This window comes from Macaca fascicularis, chromosome 4 (genome assembly GCF_037993035.2).
Source record: "Macaca fascicularis isolate 582-1 chromosome 4, T2T-MFA8v1.1".
NCBI classification, from domain to species: domain Eukaryota; kingdom Metazoa; phylum Chordata; class Mammalia; order Primates; family Cercopithecidae; genus Macaca; species Macaca fascicularis.
The window spans coordinates 54797702-54821800 of NC_088378.1; the positions used below are offsets into that span (position 1 = coordinate 54797702).

The 24099-nt window shown below is 39.0% G+C and overlaps 1 long non-coding RNA gene across 3 annotated transcripts in view; it reads right to left on the minus strand.

Annotated features, from left to right (window-relative positions):
• LOC102116371 (uncharacterized) overlaps window positions 1–24099 on the minus strand; it is a 321221-nt gene that overhangs the window by 69808 nt on the left and 227314 nt on the right. For 2 of the 3 annotated variants that reach the window (XR_012433517.1, XR_010586276.2), the window contains exon 1: window positions 13924–14037. The exons of the other annotated variant lie outside the window; for it this stretch is intronic. This is a non-coding gene — a long non-coding RNA (uncharacterized lncRNA). Of the gene's footprint in view, window positions 1–13923; window positions 14038–24099 lie in introns of those variants that run through there. 3 annotated transcript variants of the gene reach the window in all.

A 24099-nucleotide genomic window follows, 5' to 3' on the forward strand; every position in this document is an offset into this window, starting at 1 on the left:
CAAGGCAACAATTTTACATGTAACACAGGTACAGCCAAGATTGGAAACAAAACTAATCGATATCCTGATACATTCAAAATGTTCTTATTCATTTAATTTGTTAATGCTTAATTCCAACTTGAGGAATTCTGATAAATTTACCAGTTAACTGAGAAGAAAGTTTTTGAAATCATGTATTTTGATCTAAGGAAAACACTGGGTAAATTTTCTGCCAGACTGTGAGATGAGATGGCTAAGGCTAAGTATACGCAAGAAGATAATGCTTAGGTATTTCTTTCTTTACTTTTTATTTGGGAAAATGTCAAGCCTATATAAAAATAGACAGGACAGTAGAAACGACCCCTATGGACCTGTCATTTAATTTCAACCATTCTCTTCACATGACTTGTTTTGTTTCAGCAGCACTGTCACCTCCTTCCACTCCCATCAAGATTCAGAAACATCTAGAAAGGCCAGGAAGGTATACTGATACTAACAAGATGACATGCCATCAGCATAAATAGAAAAGTCTCCTTTTGAACATTTTTAAATGTATGCCTTTTACATTAAATTTGGTTGATTTTAAGGACAGAGAACTGGCTTTAAAAGAATTTGTGAGGAAAAGACCTTGAGCGAATGAGCTCAATATAAACCAGTTCTGGGAGAGAATTGATAAACAAGTGGACCCTATCTAAGACAGCATGAAAAGTGGGTTTCAGATAAAGGAAGGCACCATGAACTCCGGCCTCATGAGCCCCTATCTGAGATAAAATCTTTAACCCTGGACACCACATGATAAGAAAAATGATGTCCACAGACTACTTTGTGGGAGAGAGAGACAGAAAAGGTGAGGATCCTAAAAATCACCTCACTCACCCAAGGAGCAGATGAAGAAGTTCAGCATTTCACACTAGGATTAAAAATAATTAAAAACTTGTAGGACAAGAAAATTGCCTTCAATAAGCTGAATGTGCGTTCATGGAAAATAGACTCAGTTTACCAGATTTAAAATATGATTTTTTTGGTGATTCTTTGCAGGCTTCTACTGGTGTAATTTGGTGATAAACCTTAGACTCTCTCCAATATCCTTTATTTTAGTAAAAGCTACATATGAGGCATACTACAAACCATCTCCCAAATGCTTCCTGTTTTCAACGGATAAACAGATGAAATCTAGATTCAAAAATTACAGCCGATGGTGTGGATATGAAAAAATTTAAACACTCCTAGTAACTGATGTCATATGATTTTGCTAATGTTGTAAGAGAATTATCCTTAATGAAAAAGAAAAGAACTAGATCCCGGGCACATTGTTCCACAACTTGAACTTTCCAGAAGAGGGGGTAGGTTATCAAGGGAAAAAGAAGAGAAGCATTGCTTATAACAACCGTGTAACTTCCAGAGCCAGGCATCAAGCGTGGTGGATGTAGATGCTTCATAAATGCCAGCTGAACTGACAAGACACTACCTCAGGGACTTGTCTCAGGGACAAACACTGGGAACATTCCTAAAAACCAATAGTGTTTTATTCCCACCTTCTCCAGTGTCTGGAAGTTTAACCTTGGAACCCATTCCATTACCTTTTGAGCATTGCTCATGATGAAAATGCAAACAGTTCTAGGACAGTTCATCCCCAGGCACGAAGTGGTCACACAGTGTATACAAAAATGGGTTCAGTGTCTATCAGATTTGGGTTTAATTTCCAGCTCTGCTATTTTGTAGTTGTGTATGTGACATTGGACAAATGTCTTCATCTCTCTGCATCTCTTTCATGTGTGTTGAATGTAGGATTTTTATAAGCTCAAACAATAGGAAGTATTGAAGTATCACACATACAGAAGTAATGGTAGCTATGACTGGTGTTATTTCTTATCTGAACATTTTGAGAAAGGTAGAAACGAAAGGATCTGAGGAAAGCAGATCCCAGGGAGCGGGCCGGAAGGCATGCCATCTAGGAGGGTAGGGAGAAGAAGCTACTTCAACTTGGTGCTTAGACCGACAATAGCCTTTTTGGAGCTCCTAGCTCTGTGACAGCTCATCTTCCCCGTCCCTTGCCCCTTCCTTGTCACCCGTCATTTTCCCTGTATCATCATGGGCCCTTCCCCACCCATCCCACACCTGTCAAACATCTTCCCTTTGATCACCACCTCTTCATAGAAACCATTTGGCTATAACTATGCTCGTGAGAGATCTTTCATGCTGAAATTCTAAATAGCCCTTTAAAAGAGTAGTGATTCTTTAACTAATAATGGCTTCGTTTATAAGAGATAGAAGGGGCCAGGTGCAGTGCCTATAATCCTAGCACTTTGGGAGGCTATGGCGGGTGGATTACCTGAGGTCAGGAGTTCGAGACCAGCCTCACCAACATGGTGAAATCCCATCTCTACTAAAAATACAAAAATTAGCTGGGCGTGGTGGTGGGCACCTGTAATCCCAGCTACTCAGGAGGCTGAGGCAGGAAAATCACTTGAACCTGGGAGGCATAGGTTTCAGTGAGCCCAGATCACATCAATGCACTCCAGCCTGGGCAACAAGAGTGAAACTCCATCACAAAAAAAAAAAAAAAAAAAAAAAGGAGAGAGAGAGAGAGAATGGAGCCAATGAGAAAAAAACAGGACACATTTAACATCACTTTCTTTGTTTTTTGGGGGGGAGACAGAGTCTCAGTCTTTGTTGCCCAGGCTGGAGTGCAGTGGTGCAATCTCAGCTCACAGCAACCACTGCCTCCCAGGTTCAGGCGATTCTCCTGCTTCAGCCTCCCACGTAGCTGGGATTACAGGCACTCCCCACCCCCACCCCACCCACCACATCCAGCTAATTTTTTGTATTTTTAGTAGAGATGGGGTTTCACCATGTTGGTCAGGCTGGTCTTGAACTCCTGACCTCAGGTGATCCACCCACCTCAGTCTCTCAAAGTGCTGGAATTACAGGCATGAGCCACCATGCCTGGTCAACTTCTATCAGTTTTTAAAACAGAGAACACAAAATGTGATTTCTAGACTTTGACATGAGTTGCACCAACCTAATCTTTGGTGAATGAATAGATGTGTAATAGCGATAGGTGCAATCAGATTCTTTAGCACAACTTAATGATTTTCAACTAGTTGATGCATTAACTTCAGAAACTATAACTACTCCTTAGCTTTTGAAAATAGGAGAAAAAATTATAAAGCCTAATTTATTAAAATATGGTAAATCAAAAGAGATTCCACACTGAAATTCTATATCTGGACTTACGAAAAGAACATAGTCTGTAGGGAAAACACCAACTGTTCTTTATAAAAAAAAAATTCTAAAAATTCTAGGTACGTCCAGATCTGCCCCTAACAACATCCTTTCCTCCTGAGCCCAGTACACCTCCTCATACTCCAACCTCTGAGCGATCCATTTGCTCAGTCCCTCAGCTACAAGGCTTAGTGTACAAAAATATCAAGGCCAGGGGCCAAGTTAACTTCACCACTGACCAGGTTGGGCACATTGTTCAGTCCCCTGGTGTGCTTGTTATATGCGCTTTGTGAACATTTGGTTAAAGTGATTTTCTTCTCTATAAAGTGGGATTTTAATCAGATTCTCCCTCACTGTGGTGAAGAGGTTATAATGAGACTAAATGTGGAGAAGAACCTGTCCCAGTGCCTGGTGCACGGATTGCTGCTTCTTGACATGCCAGGCATAGGCCTGCCACGGGCTCTTTGCTCCACTGATCCTTCTGCCTGAAGTGCTTCTGCCCAACGTATTTCCAAAGCTTGCTCTCTTACCTCCTCCAAGGCTTGACTCCAGTTTCCCTTTCTCTGTGAGGCCTTCCCTTGCCACCTTATCTAAAATTACAACATTCTCTCTAACCAAGAGCCTCTCCCCACTACCTATTTATTTTTCTCCTTAATTATTGTCATCCTACAACAAATAGTATATTTATTTATTGTATTTCCCTATTAGAACATAAGTCCTTCGAGAGCAGGGAGTTTTATCCATTCTTGCCAGTTTGATCTCTTGCATTATCCCTAGTGTGGGTACCACATAAGCACTCCATAATATTAAGTTGGTAATTGTGGTTTTCGCCATTAAAAGTAACCGTGGTTACTTTTGTACCAACCTAATATTTGGTGAATGAATACATGCAAGGATACATGTAAGCTACTTGTACTAGTAATGCCCTTTCTTACTCAGTTTCAGAAACTCAGACATTGTTACCTTTTCCAATCCTATTTGTGTAATAGCTATTAACACACTTCCTACCCCTATGCTGAGTAATGAGCTTCTATTAATGAATTGTGTTCATGTAATATTTAGCAGGACTCAGTTTTCCCACAGACTCTCACCACCCCCTGGGATATGAACCTCTATCCTTGATGATGTTTGCACTAGGAAGAAATAAATTCTCCTTCTTGTCCGTATCTACACATAACAGGGTATGAGCAGGCATTTGTACATATGTGCACCTCAGGCAACTGAGCCAATAGTGCATTACTATAGCCTCTAGGACTGTATGTGTAGATAGGCTAGTAGATTGGGATGCCAATTTATTGAATTGAAGTAAAAACACATGCCTTGGATTCAACTGAGCTTTTGTGCATGGACAGTCAGAGTGTGAACAATGTGATGGAATGACATTGTCGGGAGTAGCAGCTGTAATGGCATCAACTGGTCACAGCCTTAAAACACAGTGAGTCGCTGAGTCTGTTGTCATATTTCTTATAAATTTGTAACAACTTTTGAGACCTTTGCCAGAGCTGGGGTCAGTAATGAATTCATTTTCTGATTCACCCAAACACCCACTCCCATGAACGCAGTTCATTCCTTAAAGCATGTCCTGGCACAAAGGAACAAGACAGCATTCATGTAGAGGACACTTATTGTTATTTACACGAAAAATCTAGAAAGGCAGGAAGAAAATATTTACTCCGAGGAATATTGGTTAGTCATTTAAAAAATGTCTGAAGTACTGACAATTTGGAAAATTTACTGGTAGGTCTCCTCTCCACGAGATGGCACTCATTGTCTTCCTCCCTTTTTATTTAAAGTTTCAATGCATTCATATTTAAGAGTATGAATATACCTACATGCATATACATATGCACATGTGTGCATAGTATATCAATGTAAATGTGTATATATACATACACATGCATATACATGTGTATGTATATCTTAGGCTTTACAATTTACCTAGATCATTCATATTCTTTTAATCATTCAATTGCATTTTTGACAAAATTATCATTTACTTGGAGCCCTTGGGGACATTGGGACAGACAGTATGTAGGTTGCTGTGCTGGTAGGTGTAGGGGGAGAGTCGCCATCTTCATCTTCTTCACTCCCACCCCTTGCTCTGCTTTGCCAAAAGACAAAAATACAAAGTTGCCTTGGAGCCTGGGCATCTACCCACAATAGGCAAGAATAAAGCCAGTAACCACATAAACAGAGAATAAACAGGAATGTAATAGGATGAGCTATTTATAGAAAGGCTATCTATCTAGGTTGTTAAGGGACTGAGCGGCCTACTTATTTGAAAAGCTGGTAACATTTTTTAAAAAACATTGAGGTTCACTCCCCTCAGGAGGAATCTTGCTCCTGTTAGCATCCAAGGCCTGAGAATAACTCTTTTCTTTTGTTAGTAAGGTCTAATTTTAATTAAAACAAGATCTCCTTTTCTTGAGGTTCTCCCACCATGCATTCCAGTCTTGTGCTCTGGTTAGAATGCTCCACCAACAACAGACTTCAGTGTGGATTTGGAGGTCAGAGACACAATTACAGTAACTGGAGAATCAATTAGAGCTTTGGATCATTATGCAACAATTGCACTTTTATTACATTAGCACTAAAGTGGAGGAAAGTTCAGGAACTCAGACTCTATAGAAAGGTATATCAACTCATCTATAGAGGAAATGCAAGTTTCTCAGCAACAACAACATCAACACACACTAGCAGGCTGGAAATTCAACTCAAATTGACCACGTAGGCATTCAAAACAAGTGAGCACTTGGAAGACGGAGATGAAAAAGGCCCTTAGAGGACTCGCTCACTCAACATGGGTTAGACAATAGCAGCCAGTCCCTCCTGCCTTTGCAGGGGTGCCTTCCTCTTGAGGCCTCTTCCTCTCAAGAAGGAAGCGCTGCGCTTCCTACTTGCATGCATTAGTTTCCCTCTATGTAAATCCCCATAGCTCATATTTATAAAGTCCTTTGTTAGTTTCGAACAGGTGATGTCTAAGAATCTTCTTTGTTCTTCTCAACCACAAAGGGGAGGAGGTTGACATGCTCATCCTAATTTTACAGGTGAGTTCTGAATAGGGGTTAATGATTTGTCCAAGGCCACAAACTATGTAGAATCAGCGCCTAAAACAGAGAACTGGTCCCCAGACCTGTAGCCCACACTGCCTTTTACCTGATCACACAAAAAGCCCAAGATTGAAACACCATAGGAAACAAAGGCTTTGTTTTCTTCTCTAGCATATGCAGGAGTATTGTAAGTCAAAGTTCTGTTCCCAGTGGATATTTTACACGTGACACTTTCTACCCCTAAATATTGTTTGCTATAGCCTTCTTGAGGATGGAGTCATGATTTCAGAGAAAAGGCACAGTATATTCCATTTCTCCTAGTCCCCAGACTGGATTTTCATTACGGCTAGTGCCGGGTTCTTTTTTAGTACTGACTCAGGCATATGAGAAAGAGCTTATTTTCATGACTAGCAAGGGCATCATTCAAAAGACAATTTGAACGTGGCCTTTTATGTATTTTTTTGCAAAGCTACTATTTGGATAACCTTCAGGAAAATCTTCAAAACACTGAAAATGAAAACCATTAACAATGTGGTAGACACACATATACAGAACAACTGATAATGTTGTTCTGTGTATATTTCTGTATACGTGTATGTGTCTCTCTGTGTGTGTGTGTGTGTGTGTGTGTGTGTGTGTGTGTGTGTGTGTGTTGAGAGATTTGTTCTCTGGGAAATAGCTGATCCAGAAACTGTCATTAATTCATAGGCCAAAAAGCCAGCCTCCTATTTTGCAGCCCTTTCCCCATGGACTTAAGGAGTCTGAGGATTGAAAAAAAAAAAAAAAAGTCTGAGGTATAAATACTATCATAAACATTCAAATTTGCTTTCTTCAAAGACTTTGTTCTGAGCTACCCACGACTGTCTGAGACATGTCAGATCTTCAAGAAGTGGCTAGCTCTACTCTGAGCAGCTTTCTGTTTCTGCTTGCTACCCAGGCAACCAAAATGTCAGTGTGCACATGTGCATGTGTGCATATAAATACATACACATCTCTCACCATCTTATTCTTCATATGCTACCTGTCTGTGTATATGTGTTTATATACATGTATGTGTGTATCTGTGTCACATGTACATTGAGAGATGTTTTTGCTATTTGAATTTTTGCTTATTTTTATTTTTGAAGACCAACCAAGGGAAAAGTGAAGACAGCAGATTGTACTAAAAAATCGGTTTCACTGACTGGCTCTCAGATACTGTGTATACGTAATTACATGTATGCACACACAAACCTCTTCTACACCATCTGATTAATAGCTGCTTCCTCTTAGGTCTTTTAAAAGAGGCATTCTTAGGCACATTTTTCTGCAAAAATGTAGTGGATTCCTCTTTGAAGCTGTGACCCTGTTGATTTTGTCCACTGCCAAATTTCACATCATGAAAAAAACAGCTTAATATTGGAGTGATTAACTTCCATGGAGAGCTGACAGAATGGAGTTCTTCAAAATCTAAACTCTGCCAATTTTGATGTCCCTAATTTATTCCAACAACCATTTAAGTCTAAATGCCTCCATTTTAATCACATTAACAGTATATTACAAAGAGACTGAACACCCAGAGGACTCCAGTTGCAAAATGAATTTGGCTCTTCCTTGTCCTCTTTGTGTTTGGAATGATCAAATAGCTGCTGGAAAAAATGTTCAGCTAGAGCCAGCCCTCTGGTAATTTCCCATTTACTCCCTCTGCTTCCTTAGCCAGAGGCCTGAAACTTGGCACTTGCCCAGACATCACAGAGGAAATAAACATACCTATTACCCAAGCAACCACAAAGGTGCCTATCTGATCATTGCTGGCATTAGGTTTACCTGGACAGCTGCATTTGACTGGGGCTAAAGAGAAGTAGCTTTGTGAAACTAATCCACATCAATTCCTATCAACCTGGAGGCCTGAATGGCACCACGATCTAACCAGGGAGACTGCAGCAATGGCCCTGGGGAAACTGTATGTTCCTGGTACCCCTTTTGGGTCTCACCAGTTGATGAAGTATCAGGCCTTCAATGGGGCCAGTGCAGAGATTTGTTTATACCAAGCCTTCCACTGCCAGTTTGCCCATTCCTCTGGTACTGTACTCACATAAAGCTGCAGGAAAGCTGAATATTTAATGCAGGTATTTTATTTGAAACCAAGTGCTCCTGTTCTCCAGGGTCTACTTTCTGCCACCAGCCTACATCCTAGGAAATAGAATAAACAATTTTCTGGCCTGCACAAGCCAAGCTACTTTCATATTTAGTTTCTGAACAGCCATCAACTGCGTATGTGCACAGACTCTGAAAACTCAAATACCTCCTTACTGTTTTGGCAATGTTGCATGGTGGCTATAAGCTACGGTGTTTCTGTCAGAGAGACTGTGCTAACCTCTCAGCTCTGTTACTCATGGTATAACTTGCAGCAAGTCATTTCTGCTCTATGAGATTGTTTTCTCAACTATTAATATGGGTAAAAGAATTGTATCTACTTCACACAGCGCTGCTTTGAGAAACAAGTGAGACAATGCACAAAGTTAAGAATCTGGCCTATAGTAAGTGCTAAATTATGCACTTCATATATGTGCATTTTATATATATAAGTGTTTAACCAGTGTTATTGATACATGAATATTACAAATATTTTCCACTTTTTAATTGCTTGAATTCAACACTGCTACTCAGATACAACACAGAAAAAGAGATGAGGTTACAACTTATTCTGAGCTTGAGGCAGGACTTTTTTAGAGGTTTTTGTTATTACCATTGAGCTCTATTGGATTAGAAGATGCTAGCTTCCAGAATTTCTATTATGCTATGGGCTCAGGGACTGCAATATGCTGGAAGAAAAGCTGGGGATTGTCTTTAAGTTGCATTTGCATACTAAGCCCACTCATTTTCCTTAGATTATGTGATCATTTAAGGTAGCTTGGTGATGACAGGCACTGATGGAGAAACAAGGATGCCATCTCTTGGTATCTTCACATTTACATCCTTCCTATTCTACCCCTGGGTGTTCCATGTCATCCTCATTCTGTCAATTTCATCTCCTCTGGCCATGAACAATTAAGGATATTTTTTAAAACTTATTTTACAAAGTCCTATATTTCCACTTAAAAATCTTTGAAATAAATACATTATGAAGACAGAATTAAACACTTAAACATAGGTTATTTTTCTCCTCTTTGTTAACCCAAGGCAGCATCTTCTAAAGCCAGGGTTCTGTTGATAACTTTGGTTGGTTTCATGACAACTTCTATAGCTAGAATCCCATGTTGAAAGATGAACTGAATGAGACAAATATGAGGTAATTATCCTCAATCAGACAATAAAAGTGATGGGAAAACAATGTGTTTTTTAAAGTTTAATTTTTATTTATCAACACATACTTTTTTTTTTTTTTCTTTTGAGACAGAGTCTTGCTCTGTCACCCAGGCTGAAGTGCAATGGCACAATCTCGGCTCACTGCAACTTCCACCTCCCGGGTTCAAGTGATTCTCCTGCCTCAGCCTCCCAAGTAGCTGAGACTACAGGTGTGTGCCACCACGCCCAGCTAATTTTTTGTATTTTCAGTAGAGATGAGGTTTCATCATGTTAGCCAGGATGGTCTCAATCTCCTGACCTCGTGATCTGCCCACCTCAGCCTCCCAAAGTGCTGGGATTACCGGCGTGGGCCACCAATGCCTGGCCAATCAACACATACTTTTGAGTGATACAGAGGTGACTTTGGCATTGTGAAAGGTGAAATAGAACATTGTCGGTACTTTAAAGTAGAGGAAGTATTCACATTTCTATTTTAGCAGAAAATCTACTTTCCCTGTAGAAACCAGTAATATTCCCTAATATAGTTGTTTTTATAAGGACTAATGTTCTCATTCAATGACTGGAGCTAGAATGGGTTCTTTTCACCCCTAGACAATTGGACCTCTACAGAGAGACTCAGACTCAAAGAGAATGGATGAAACATAAGCAAATATTATAGCCAACCGTCAGCCTCCTGAAAGGGAAGAATCCTTAACCAAAGAAGAGAGTGAAGTGTTTGAGTCTCTCACCTCTTCAAGGAAGATTCTGAGGTTTACATATGAGAAGGGAAAGTAGAATTTTTTGGATACTCATGAGTCTTTGAGAAAGCAAAGTCCATTTTTATCTGTCTGGAGAAGGGACAACACTTTTGTCGGAATTCAGTAGTGCTAAGCGCTGTAGCCAGTCATTGGATGTGAATCCTGTTGTCTTCGGCTGCACTGGAATTACAGACACTGGACTTCCTTTCTTTTGGGGTCAAAGAGGTATATCCTGAGCGTATTAAGTGTAACCAGGCAATCAGAGAACAATCTCCCAGTCATTTGAAGGGTAACCAGATATCTGGGTCAGGTTGCGAAAAACATCAATGTTGTTGGGGTATTTCACTGCTGGGGCTCCCTGGGGAAAATATTACTCAATGTTCATCTTTGAAATATAGCTAAAAGCCAATCATACTTACATCACAAATAGAGCGTTGCCTGTATATTATTTGTAAATGCAACGTCAGTCAGCTATGTAGCTAAGGCCTATGGGAAATAGTCTGATAACAGAAAGAAAACATTCAGGTAGTATTTTCTTGGAAGGTCTTAGGGCCCCAGGGACTGGAAGCCTAATACATAAGGGAAAATAAAATGTGCCATATGAATAGTGTAAACTACAAACCTCTTTATCAAATTTGAGATTCTGAGCACTAACTTTATGATTTTTTTATAGCAATCTCTTTTAGGAAGCTGAGGATATTTGGAGGATTCTGTTTCCTGCAGAGTAGTTCAATTACGCGCAAGTAATTTCAGTCTATGCACAAGAGGACGTGAGTAGTAACTGGTTACCATTTGATGTTAGGATACATAGTTCAGCTCCCTCGGGATAATCTATAATAAAAATGTAGTAACACCAAGAACAAATAGAGAGAAGGGACTTTTCTCATTTACCCTTTATGATACCATTTCTGTCAAGATGGCTTCTTCGTGGACATGTGTATGCTGAACTTTTAGTGTTTATTTCCTTACCAACGTTCTACATCCAGACCTGGCTATAGGTTGCTCCTCTCAATTTTTACTTCCATCTTCTTGGCACCAACTCTCTGAGACATTGACTGATCGCTTGCTGTCCTGTCATTCTCTCCAGCTTACAAAGCCTGAGTCATTTATGTGCATTTAGAGATATCTTTGGATGCAGACTTGCTAAATCACAAGGCAGTCTGATGATGAAGTACCTTACCCATTTACACTTGTATAGAGGAATATCATCCAATTATCTGCAGTGTACTTCTGAAGTACAGCAAGTTGGAGACTGGTTCCTATGTCGGTCTTTGAGTGCAATTCTCCTTTTACTCTTGTTCATTCTGGCAGCAAGTGCGTTTGACATTAAGTGCACTGCATGCAGTGTCTTTGTGCATGGTGTCTCCAAGTATTTGGAAGAATCTCAAAGTCAATGCTAGAAAAATAAATGTTTGAACCAAGTTTGAACAGAACAAATCGAAAAGCCAGTTACTTAGAGGAAAGGATGCCCACTTAAAATCTGCACATTATGTACCATTATATTTTAGAAATTTGCAGCAGACAGCACTGTGAGGAAGAAAGATCACAGTCCTCAGAGTCAGTAGACATCAGTTTTAATTCTGCCTCTGCATAGTTAATGTGTGACCTCGAACAAGCAGCAGCCACTCTGACCGTAGTTCTTCCGACTGTAAAATCAAAGGTGGGCCTCTATGATTTCTTTAGTGTCTCATATAGTCACTAGATTGTCCTGAGGGAGCTAAACTATGCATCCTACCATCAAATGGTAACCAGTTACTACTCATGCCCTCCTGTGCATAGTCTGAAATTACTTGTGCTTAATTAAGTTACTCCGCAGGAAACAGAGCTCTAAAGCTCTACATTCTGAAGATATTGTTAAACATTTTCCTTTCATGGAATAACCAGAGATAGAAATTCAAAAGATGGGATTTCCAAGTCATGGTGATATTTTGTGTCATATCACGGTGTGATCTGGTGAAAGAAGTGGTTGGCTGTCGGTTCACCTCTCCGGACATGCTTGGGCAACACATACAACTGTTGGAGGCACCAGTGAGTAGATTCTGAAGCCATCCAATAGTAGCGAGTTGTTAAGTGGTTATTTCTCAGGCTCGTTTCAATCTACTAAATGCCCATTAAACCACTACAATAAAGGGTTTTAGTATGAACTTGGAGATAAATGTGTGCCAGGGCCATGGTCCAAGTAAAGCATTTAAGTGGCCAAGTGTGATGGCCGATATAGAATCCAGAATATCAAGTCAGCAATGCCTGTCTGCTGGGAGAGAAACTAAATAGTTACAGTGGCCGGAGGAGCAAACATAAATAAATGCACCGACTCTAAAGACCTTGGCACAGGCCGTACAATAATGAGTTGTTTTGACAAGTCTAAAAAATGTTTCTGTCTCTACTCTTTCCTATGATTTGGCAACTACTTTACCTTGTATCGATTTGTTCCTCATTTCCCTTCCAACAAAATTTACCCTCTTACTCTCAATATGATGTTCTTTCCACGAAGACTATTTCTAGCACCTATACCTTCTTCCTAATTGAGTTACTGCATTTTCTTTCCTGCTCTCTACTATTCCTCCCTCCACTGAAAAGCCAAAACAAAAGGGGAAAATATCACTAGCTCCTAATAAAATATTATATATTTTCCTATTATGCAAGGAGTGAAGGCAAAATGGGTATGGAGTTCTGTGTGGACAGCTGCTTCCCTGTACAAGATGAATACTACCAGAGCTCCTTGAGACTTTAAGTCTTTGTCTCAAAGACTTTGTCTCCAAGCCTGTCTTGTAACTGGAGTGTTTGTTAATAACTGCTCCTCCTGCATCTCCATGTCACTGTGTGTCCACGCACCTCTGCCTACTGCTTCCCATCCCTGACTCTAGACACCTGTTCAGCTAAGGGAGACAAGATGCACTTCCAAAGGAAGATGTTGAATTCAGGCAACAGAATGGTAAGAAAAAAGGCCCATATCATTATTGCTGTTTCATTCTTAGCACACACTTTCATTTCTAATGTTTAAATTATATGCAGTGTTTCCTGATTAGGGGTTCTGTTCCTTTTCAAGGATTCTCAGGGATCCTTTTTTTTCAAGTTGATTCTCAGGGATAGAGCATGTTACCTTCACCACAGTAAGTTCCTCACAGGTGTAGAGTCCTGTTTGACTAAAAACATGTGTCTTCTCAGACAAAATGTGTACCCTCCTGCAGCTTGCACAGCAAGGCACCATGTCCCTCTCTGATTCCCCCTCTCCCCTGGAGGGTCATCTTTCTTATGTGGAAATCATGATTTTTGAGAAGTTGAAGCTGAGTTGAACTATTTTCCCCTGATTCTTATCAAAGCTTAAACTATATTAAAGGAGTTACCGTTTTAAAAGATCTACTTATTACATTTCTTTTAGTATCATAATTTTAACACTTGTCGTGTGTCCTAATCCAAATCCCATGTTTTTACAAATAATATAAATAAGGCCTAAAGGTATAGTGACTTACCCAAGTTTACAGAGCTAATTTGTGGAGGACAGTGGAGAGTAGTCCAGGTTCTGATTTTCCGATTTTACATTCTGATTTTACATTCACCACTACACAAATTTTACATTCACCACCACACAAATGGAAGAATTTTGTTATACTTCCAATAGATATATATGTGAAGATCACACATACCCATTGAATATGTTTCAGTCAGTCTTGATGTTGGGAATTCTTTCATGTTTGGACCAGGATAGGACTTCCATCAGAGCAGAGTAGTCTGCCAAGCCAGAAGGATCTCTTTATCCTCTAGACAGAAAAGACAGCTGACCTCAGCCCAGCATTCTACTTCATAAAAGATGTTCACAGTCATGATGCCATTCTATCCTCACTAACCATAAGAGGTTGATAATATTGATAGTTTCACCTTATAGACAAGGACCCCAAGCTTCCTCAGTAGAAATCTAGCCATTAGTTCACATCACATGACTTCACATCCAGATAGAATCCATCTGAAGTGCATTCTAAACTAGGGGAAGTGTCCATACTTTCTTAGCTGGAGTACCCTGAGGGAGAAGAGCTCTAAAGGATGAGAAGAGCAAGGACACAATCTGACCTCACGTTGCTGCCCCACCTGGCACACCCAGCCACACATATGTGCTCACAAGTAAGTTTCGATAACAGGGTGCCTTCATAGTTAGTCCCCAAATCCTTAACATTTATGATGATGAATTCTGCATAGGGGTAGCCCATTTCTGAAATTTCAATTTGGACTCGAGTAAAAACAGATTCCCTATTAAATTATTTTTGACCAAAACATCTCATAATCAAACAAGCATATAAACAAATATTTCTAATTTTCTCTTGATGAATCATTTAAAGAATGCACATAAATCACGGCAATGTTTTTCCTTTGGATGACTTTTATTTACAGTTTTCTGTCTTTAAGAAAATTTTCAATAATTTATAATCACATTTTATAAAGTTGCCTTGCTGCTAAGAGCCAAGATAAAGATACATATGATTTAGCTTCCTAATGTTTTATTTATCTCTTGGCCCATAAGAGGTCTGGTTTCTCAAGAGAGCTGTGCTCTGTATCAGAAGATACTCTAATAATTTCATTGATGTATACAAAATATATTTCTTTTTTCTGAAATGAAAAAGGAAAGTAGCAAAGGCAGTTTTCATTATACAGATTCATAGTGGTGTACTTCAGTGGTCTGTGCTCATCCTTAGAGGAGGCCTGTCGTATGGCCACCAGATTTGAATATAAATGTAAACTCCTATTGCTCCACAGAACCCCATGCAGAAATAAGCTTACACCCAATGCATGGAGAAAATCAATAGTATATTATTAAAAGAGCATTCTGACTTTGTGTAGAGCCATTAAAATTAATCCCATCAGCATTAAGTCATGGGCACTAGAGAAATCACCTGGGAGAGCCATGGAATGATGGCAACCCACACAGATTAGGAAGAGAAGATGACACAAGCAGAACAGAAAAGGAAGTGTGGTCTGGCCCAAGCATTGCCCATGTCCCTTCCTGGCTGCCCTTCTTGTGAACACCTGGGGGTTCTGCATCTACACATTCCTGGTGCCCAATCTTAAACACCACCCTGTCTTTGCTCCAGCCCTCCCTGTCTCCTGGAAGTGCTGCTTCTAAAGGCAACTGCTGTAAATCTTCTGCTTCTTTAGAACGCAGTCTGATAAAACAAAGCTTTCTGCAGGGTTCATAACTGATAACAGGGTCAAATGATCAATTGCCCCTGATCACAGACTTCCTGCGAGATGCAACACTGTAGCCCAAAGTCTTCACCCAAAGTCACAATAACTAGGAGAGAGTTTCTGACTGATAACCTTGTTCATTGTGGGAGAGTGTGAAAGCCCTGAAAAGCCAGGAGATCTGGGTTAAAGTCCTGCCTCTACCGTCAAGTAACTCCCCTCACTCTGGGTAAGTCACTTGACCTGCCCGTGCCTTAGTTTTCTCATCTGATAAATGAAGATTTAAAGGGTATTTTGTGAGAACTCAGTAAGATAATGAAAAGGTATATGCAAAGCAACATGGTGTTTTAAAAATGTAGCTATGACTTCACTTAGACATTTTGTGGAACAAACACACAGAGAAATGCTGTAACACAAGGATGTAGGGAAGACAAAAAGACAGACTTCATTTATTAATCATTTCCTGAGTGTTTATTGCAAGGTGGGCATTGTTTTATGCACAGGAGCTGTAGGAGCAAACGAGACAGATTGTCAGTTATCTACATTACTGCTAGCACTACAGGAGTTTAAAATTATCTTTCATCTCATGTATATCTATTGTGCATGGCATAAATCAGCCATACTAGTATCTGCATACTAGTATTGCTTTCAAACACCAATGATAGAAAATGTCCAAAGCAAATCAGAGTAAATTAATTTTTTTGCATGAATTTCTGTTTCTTTCAAATACAAAGATTCATATATAACTACTATCAAAGGCATTTTTTGCCTTTACAGTTGGTCAACATTTGTTAAAGAAGTCAGGAAAATGCAGACATGCAGGAATTAGGACATCCTTGCATCATGGGTCTGTCGGCCTTTTCCTTAGCCAGAGGTGGATGATCTGCACTTGAGGAGGCGGCAAGGGGTAGTCAGGCAGCCTGGAGTTTTCCTGCCCACTCTGCTGGCTCTGTTGGCTCCCCAGCCTACTGCAGCCCCAGCCTTGCAAATTCCAAACTGCTGATTCATGCTCATGATGTGAGCCTAATGACCGTGAACACGCTCCTGTTTTTCTTCTTCAGGCACATTTTCTTGGTAACCAGGCAGATGATATGCTAATGCAAGTTGGCAGACTTGATCTCAAACTACAAAAATATGCTCTGCCACGTGGAAGGGACAAAGGAGGAAAGAGACTTCAAGGCGACCCTTTTGACTCGGGTTTCCATTTTTGTCGAGAAGGCACCCAGCAAGTGCTCGACAAGGAGATTTGGTATTCAGAGGAGACCCAAAGTGACCACCAGGATTTTAAACCACATGAGCAGTAATTCTTCTCATTTAAAATCAATGTCCTGTAAGGTTTTTAAGTAACACACTTTATGAGACTCCGCTAGTTTCTCGTGCTGTGTCAGACAGCTCTGGGTAAGCAGGAGATGCTGAATCCAGTGAGGCAGAAAAGTCAGAATTTGCTTTTTCTCAAAATCCATCTTGGCCCCAACTTGGCTGCATCTTGCTTCTGAGTCATATAGCAAGGGTTCGATGGAGGTCATCGCAGTGCCCTAGACTACTTTGGAGTTTTAATGTATTGCTGTTGAAATAATTTTTAATCTCTTCTTGTCAGCTGGCTAGATGATACAATCATATTACCCTGTGTTGCCTCACGAGTGATTAAAGAACAAGAGCACAGCAAGTCCTGCTTCCCGGTCCTCTCACAGGAAAGCACAGAGGCTTCTGCAGGAAGAACAAGCCTTCTGCAACATATAGATATTCCCAGAAAGACAATTCACAAAGCAGTTTATTAGTGCCTGTGTTTTCATGGCACTGCTGAGAGGAATGCCAGGGCCGTTGGCTCCTGTTTTATTAAGGTTCTTGTCTATCTGACTCAGACTCACACATTTTCTGGCCACAGACTCGGAACTTACTGTAAAGTGAGTCATCTGGTAGGAACCAATGAAAATTCTCCAGGCAAATTCAGTTCAGATTCTGAGTTGTTATTTTTATTCTAAGATGGTCTTTTTCTTTATTATCTGGGAACTCATCAGTTAGGTGAGTCTGAGTGAGTCTCTGTTAAGAGGCTAAAATTAATAAATCCGTCTGGGTAATTTCTTGCCAAAAGCCACAACCTTTGGTTGATAAAAAGGAAGATGTTTCGTTTCAATTGGAAAGGTCACAGTTGGTCTGCTAAGCTGATTTTGAAAACGATATGCTGATAAGCATAGGAAAGGGTAAAGAAATTCCTTACAAAGCAAAATGAAAATGAGAATTTCTTTTTTCATCACACCAGAGTAAGATTCAAATTAATGTCCTGACAGAGAGGTCACTTTGAGATACACAGAATCAAAGGTTGGCTATCATAGGTTTAGGTTTTTATAATCTGCTTATAACTAGTTACTTCCTTGATCACTTCAGCACCTAGAACCATCTTGAGACAGTTTTTACCACTTTATAATAAAAATACTAGGAATAAACATTTTATTTTATTTTCAGTACTCGGGAAAGTCAAATTTTATTTGAACCCAAACAACTAAATTCCGACTCTATCTTTTGAAGTGCTCCAGAGTCAAGACTCTAAGCCATAGAGCCTTATTGTTACAATTATGGTCATCAGATTACCTGTGGAGCTCCGTTGAATGATGGAGCCAGGAGGGAGCAGCCACTGCAATCTCTTTATGTCTGTAGAGCTGTCGCTAAGCAGTACTACAGGCAGTGTCTAAAGGCCCATCTGCAAGCCTGGAGTGTTCCAAACACCATCTATGAGAAGTCTCCAGAGCTGGGGCATCCCAGTGAGAATGGCTCTTGCATTCAGTCTCCAGCGAAAGTGTCCAGGCAGGAAGTTGAAATGGAGGACGTTATGTTAGAATGACTATCCAAATTACACAGATGAGAAAAGAGAGTCATAGAGCAAGTCAAACTCCTCCACCTCCCAACAACCAAGGAATAAACTAGAACCCATTTTTCTCTGCCTTGGTGTGTTAAGTTAGACATCCATTGGATTACGCCACTTCTTTTGAGGAAGGGAAGAATAGAAAATTGGATGACCCAGCACAACAGATGAATTCTGAGGATGAAGAAAGCAACAGGAACAAATTTCCATTGTCCTGTTATTTGAAGATGGAAGAGTAGATGTGGGTTCCAATGAAGAACCAAGAAGCAGTTCCACTGAAAAACTAGTATTTGACTCAAAGTAACCATTTCGAACAAAATTCTGAAAAGTCGACCTTAACATATATTTCCTTTAGTAAATGACTGAGATAGCAAAGGAATGAAATTATCTGTTCTTCCCCAACAATAAACAGAAAGAGCTAATTCAGTCCATTGCAAGTATTTACCCCCATCTCAAGTGGGTGAGCAGCAATCAATGATTAGCACCAAAACGGTCAGAAGAGCAGCACATTTCTCACATGCAAAAAATAAAAAATAAATAAAAAAGCCAAGAAAATTATCATGGATTGAGAGCATTTTTGTCAGAATATGTGAAAAGAAAAAGATAATAAAGGTGAAGATTAGAAACATGTGGAAGAGATGGCAGTAAGAAAGCACAGGATAGGCCCCTAGCTCTGTCCTGGAAGCGCTGACCTCTCTGACCTTGCCCTCCACAATGTTCACCTGTGACCATCTGTGTCCACCTTCAGTGAATGTGTTGTTCCCAAAAGTCTCTTATTCCTGTCAGAGTACCACACAAGAGCTGTGGTCCTGCTCTGTTCAGGAACCCACAGTCTCAGTCTAGATTTCAAAAGGAAAACCAACTGCAAAAATTTAACAAATAAAACAGCCTGCTCAATCAGAGTTACTCAAGTTTAACTGTGGATGACTGACCAAGATGAGGAAAAGAGCAAGTATTTTATTGAACATTTTATTGAGCAAGTACTATCTACCAGATATAATACTAGGAACTCTTTATCTGTTTTCTCACTGAATGTCCTTAAGAATTATATGAGATACGGAACTATTCCCATTGTTCTAGACATCGAGAACCAAGGAAGTTCTGTTACTTCCTCAAGATTGGGATTCAGTTCCAGGTAGGCTTTAATCCTGTATGTTATTTACATCATTTCCAACTAATAAAGATGCGAGTATAATTTATGCACATCTGTATTTCAAGTGGATGTCAATTAACTAACGTCTTTATTTGTTATAAAATTATAACAGGTTATCACAGACAAAATTTTCCATTAGTGTATCTATACTTTTGAGTACAGTGAAATATAGACAAGAAACTCTCAACGGGAGGAGTCAGGGAAGAGAAGCACATCAGGATTACCTGAGCGACCTATTCAAGCACATCTCCCATTCCCCTCCCCTCCCCAATCGCCTTCACATGTGTTAGTCAACGTTATCAGCAGAATGTGCCTGACTCATAAAAATACTGGGCTGGGGAACAACAACAACAACAATGTTGTAACCTCGTTTTGTGTATTTTCACACCAATGAATGTTTCTGTTTCTGTCTTTTTTTTTTTTTTTTCTGAGATGGAATCTTGCTCTGCTGCCCAGGCTGGAGTGCAGTGGCACAATCTCGGCTCACTGCAACCTCCACGTCCCAGGTTCAAGCGATTCTCCTGCCTCAGCCACCCGAGTAACTGGGATTACAGGTGTGTGTACCACCACACTTGGCTTTTTTTTTTTTTTTTTTTTGGCTTATTATCCTATTTTAAGTAAAGGAATTTCTAGATAATTTTTCTCACATTATTTAGGTTGTCATGTTTTGATCGTTCATTTTCAACTTCTGCCTCCCACAATTTTACATGTAACCAATACTCTTACAAAAATATGAATGATTGACAACTTCCATTTACTTAACTTACTCTGTACATATGCATATACACAGTTTCATTAATGTACTGACTTCTGATCAGATTTAAACTATAGTAAATTTCTTCATCAGAAAAGAAAAACCTCTAATCAGATTTAAACTATAGTAAATTTCTTCATCAGAAAAGAAAAACCTCTAAGAACATTACAGGAAGTTATTTCAATGGATCAGGATGCTTTATCATCTATTCATCAATGCTGTCAACATCCAGGCACTGCTGAGTGCCTACAATATTCCAAGCAGTTGCATTTTACCAGCTAAGGTAGAATCTACTCTGTTGTTGAGTTAGCCATTTACCTATGTCGGAGAAACATCCTTCAGAATAAGGATGCCCTGAACTCTTCTGAGGGCATTCAAAAATAACCAGAGTCATTGTTAGTTTGCCCTTGAATGACTCTATGTTGGAGATAAAGCACTCATGCCTTTCAGGTGACACTTTCTAGATGTCAGCAATTAGTTATAATTATGAATAATTTTGGTTACTGTAACTTATCGTATTATGTAGGCAGAAATTTAGGCTTTGAAGAAAAATGGATTGGTTAAGACCTAGAAAACATAAACATACTGAATGGGCCCTGTATACTCTAAATACCTTCATACTATTTGAAAGAATTCATAGTAAAATTTAAATCTTCAAGTGAATCTGTACTAGTAGCCACTACTAGATTACTGTGCCACCCAGGACAGCAGAAAAACTGGAAGGCCTGTGAGACTGAGAACCTAAGGCCTGCATCCAAATCTCGGTTTGCAAGTTTTGGAACTGCAGAAAAATCATCTGATGTTTCTGAGTTCCAGTTACTTCATCTGTAGAGCAGAGAAAATAATGGCTCTGCCCATCATCTCACTAGAATATTATCAAACGATCTAAGGTTTGTAAAAATGTTCCAGTAATTATGAAATATTTTAATATAAATCAGTTTTTAAAAACTTTCAGAAACTGTGAAATACTATATTAATAAAAGCATTAGTTTTGCTAGACCTCAGAATTTTATCTTTGATTTTATAATCATGCTGAAGTGTATTTAATATAATTGTTTATTATAAATACTTGCTTATGGAATTTGACTAATATCTCTTGGCTCGGTTGCTTCTCTGAACCTGTTACTTCATCCCTAAAGCCTATATAACAATATCTACCTTTATTAAAGGCAATAATATATGCAAAGCACTTAATCCAGTTGCTTACTAGATTCAATTAATACGAATTATTTCTGTTACAAAGTTATAGATTTTGTTCTCCCCACTAACTATAGTTACAAACGTTTACATGTCTCCAGGACTGTACTAAATTCTGCTAGTTTTGTAGTCTCCTCTTCATTTTTCTTCTTTTCTCATTTCCTCCCAATAGCAAAGGATTTACAATGACCATAATTATCATGATAAATCACTGGATGTATGATTAACAAGATAGTGTGACAGTTATTCTTTATGTTGGAGGCTCTGTCCCACTGAGACATCTGAACAGTGAATCTGCTTTAAAAGATGAAGCCAGGGGGAGGGTCATGGGTGGTCAGACACAGGTTCTTGTCAAGGTGATTCTTGTCAAAGTTATAGCCTCACTTTCATATTTTCTTATTTTGTGATTTTTCTTAAAGTGAGTGTTTTGAAAATATTATCCCACCTGCAGGAACATGGTGATTGGTAACATGAAGGCTTGTCTGAGAAACAAAACACTGCTGTGAAAAATCTGATTTAGCATCATGAATTTTGTTCATTTTTAGCATAGAATTTCATTGTTCATCCAGGGGTAACCTAACCTGTCATACAAAGTTGTCTTTTTGTTCATTTCAGGAAGTGCCCTGCTGTTATTGCGTGTGTGCCTTTGAAAAAAAATCAGCAGTTTAGAAGGAAGGGGCCCGATACTCTGTTCTCTTTTCCTGCCTTCTGTCCAAGTTCACTACATTTGCCCTAAAATTTCCTCTTACAATTTTACCAATTTCATCCTGCAGACGGTATTAATGAGTGTCATATCTTAGCAACAATCATTTCATATTAAATTTAGAGTTAAGCTAATGTGGTGGAATGATCCCCATGCCAAAACCTCTTCATTCATTTTCCAATCCTTCACACAACTGCAGACTAGAACCAAATGCTCAAATACTCTTCTTATGTAACTAAATGGAAGTGAGCGTTTCCCTGTCTCTTTATCTTCCATCCTTGTTCTCCAACTCCTTTTTTATTTATAGAACCAGCTGGAATTATAATTTACCGGTGTGCTAAGGGCACATCAGTGATTCTCCAGATGGCTCAAACTAACCCGTGAGAGTACATTTCTTTTCACATTTGATCTTAGAATAGCCAATATGTACCTAGCAAGAACTGAGCAGTTGACCCATGTATTGCAATGTTTCATTTTACCTGTTTTCTGATGACGAATACTCATATTCCTTGATATTATCTATTCCCTATACATCTCTGCATATTTTCCTCTTTAAGATTTTTCTTTACATTTAATCTGAGGACAAGTAGGAGGGAAGCTTTTAATTTTAAAAAAATTATTTGATATATAAGCCAGCTCTTCCTCCTAGCATATGTTTCAGCTTCTGAAATGCAGGTCTTAAACTTCATGTTGAGAATTGCAGATATTTATTCTAAAAGCATTTCTGAGAAAGTAAAAATATAACTATAAATAAATGAAGACAAAAGGAAGATGGGGAAGAGAAAGTTATGTTTAAAATGTTCTTCTAAAACCTCTGATCAAATTCTCTGCCAAATTGTACAGAATGAAGTTACATAATATCAGTTTGCTTACTGTAACCAAGTGTTCACACCATCAGCGCAGATTTTGCATTTTATTCAGTTTTAATCATCAGAGAAATGCAGATTAAAACCATAGTGCAATACCAACTTACCTGAGCCAGAATGGCCATTGTTAAGAAGTCAAAAAACAATAGATGTTGGCACACATGTACTGAAAAGCAAATGCTTATATGCTGCTGGTAGGAATGTAAATTAGCACAATTTCTATGGAAAACAGTTTGGAGATTTCTCAAGGAACTAAAAGTAGATCTACCATTTGATCCAGCAATCCCACCACTGGGTATCTACTCAAAAGAAAATAAGTCATTATATCAAAAGGACACCTGCACCTTTATATTTATCACAGCACAATTCACAATTGCCAATATATAAAATCAACCTAAGTGTCCATCAAAATATGAGTGAATAAAGAATATCTGGTGTATATATTACCATGGAATACTACTCAGCCATAAAAATAATGAAATTATGTATTTTTCAGCAAGTTGGATAGAACTGGAGACCATTAACATAAGTAAAGTAATTTAGGAATGGAAAAACAAATACTGCCATGTTCTCACTTAGAAGTGGAAGCTAAGCTGTGGATATGCAAAGGCATACAGCGTGGTATAATGGACACTGGAAACTCAGAAGGGAGGAAGGTGGGAGGGAAGTTAGGGATGAAAAACCACCTGTTGGGTACATGTGCCCAACTATTTGGGTGATGGGTTCACCCAAAGCCCAAGCTTTACCATTTTATAATTCATCCATGTAACCAAAAGCTATTTGTAACCCTAAAGCTATTAACAATAATTTTAAGACATAGACACATAGACACTTGAAGACACTAAGCCTACTAAATTCAGGCATCACTATGAAATTCACAATAATGATTCACTGAGTAAATTCAAATTTACTTGTTACTCTGTTAAAAAAATAAAATTTCAAAAAATAAAATAATGAAAAGCAAGAATTCTAAAATGATCCTAAGAACTATAAATAAGCTAGCAATGAAAAATGTTCATTAGAAATGAAATGTATATATATTACATATAATATATATAAAATAAAGAGCCAAAGGAGCAATATATGATCAATGATTCTTATTCTGGTCTAAAACT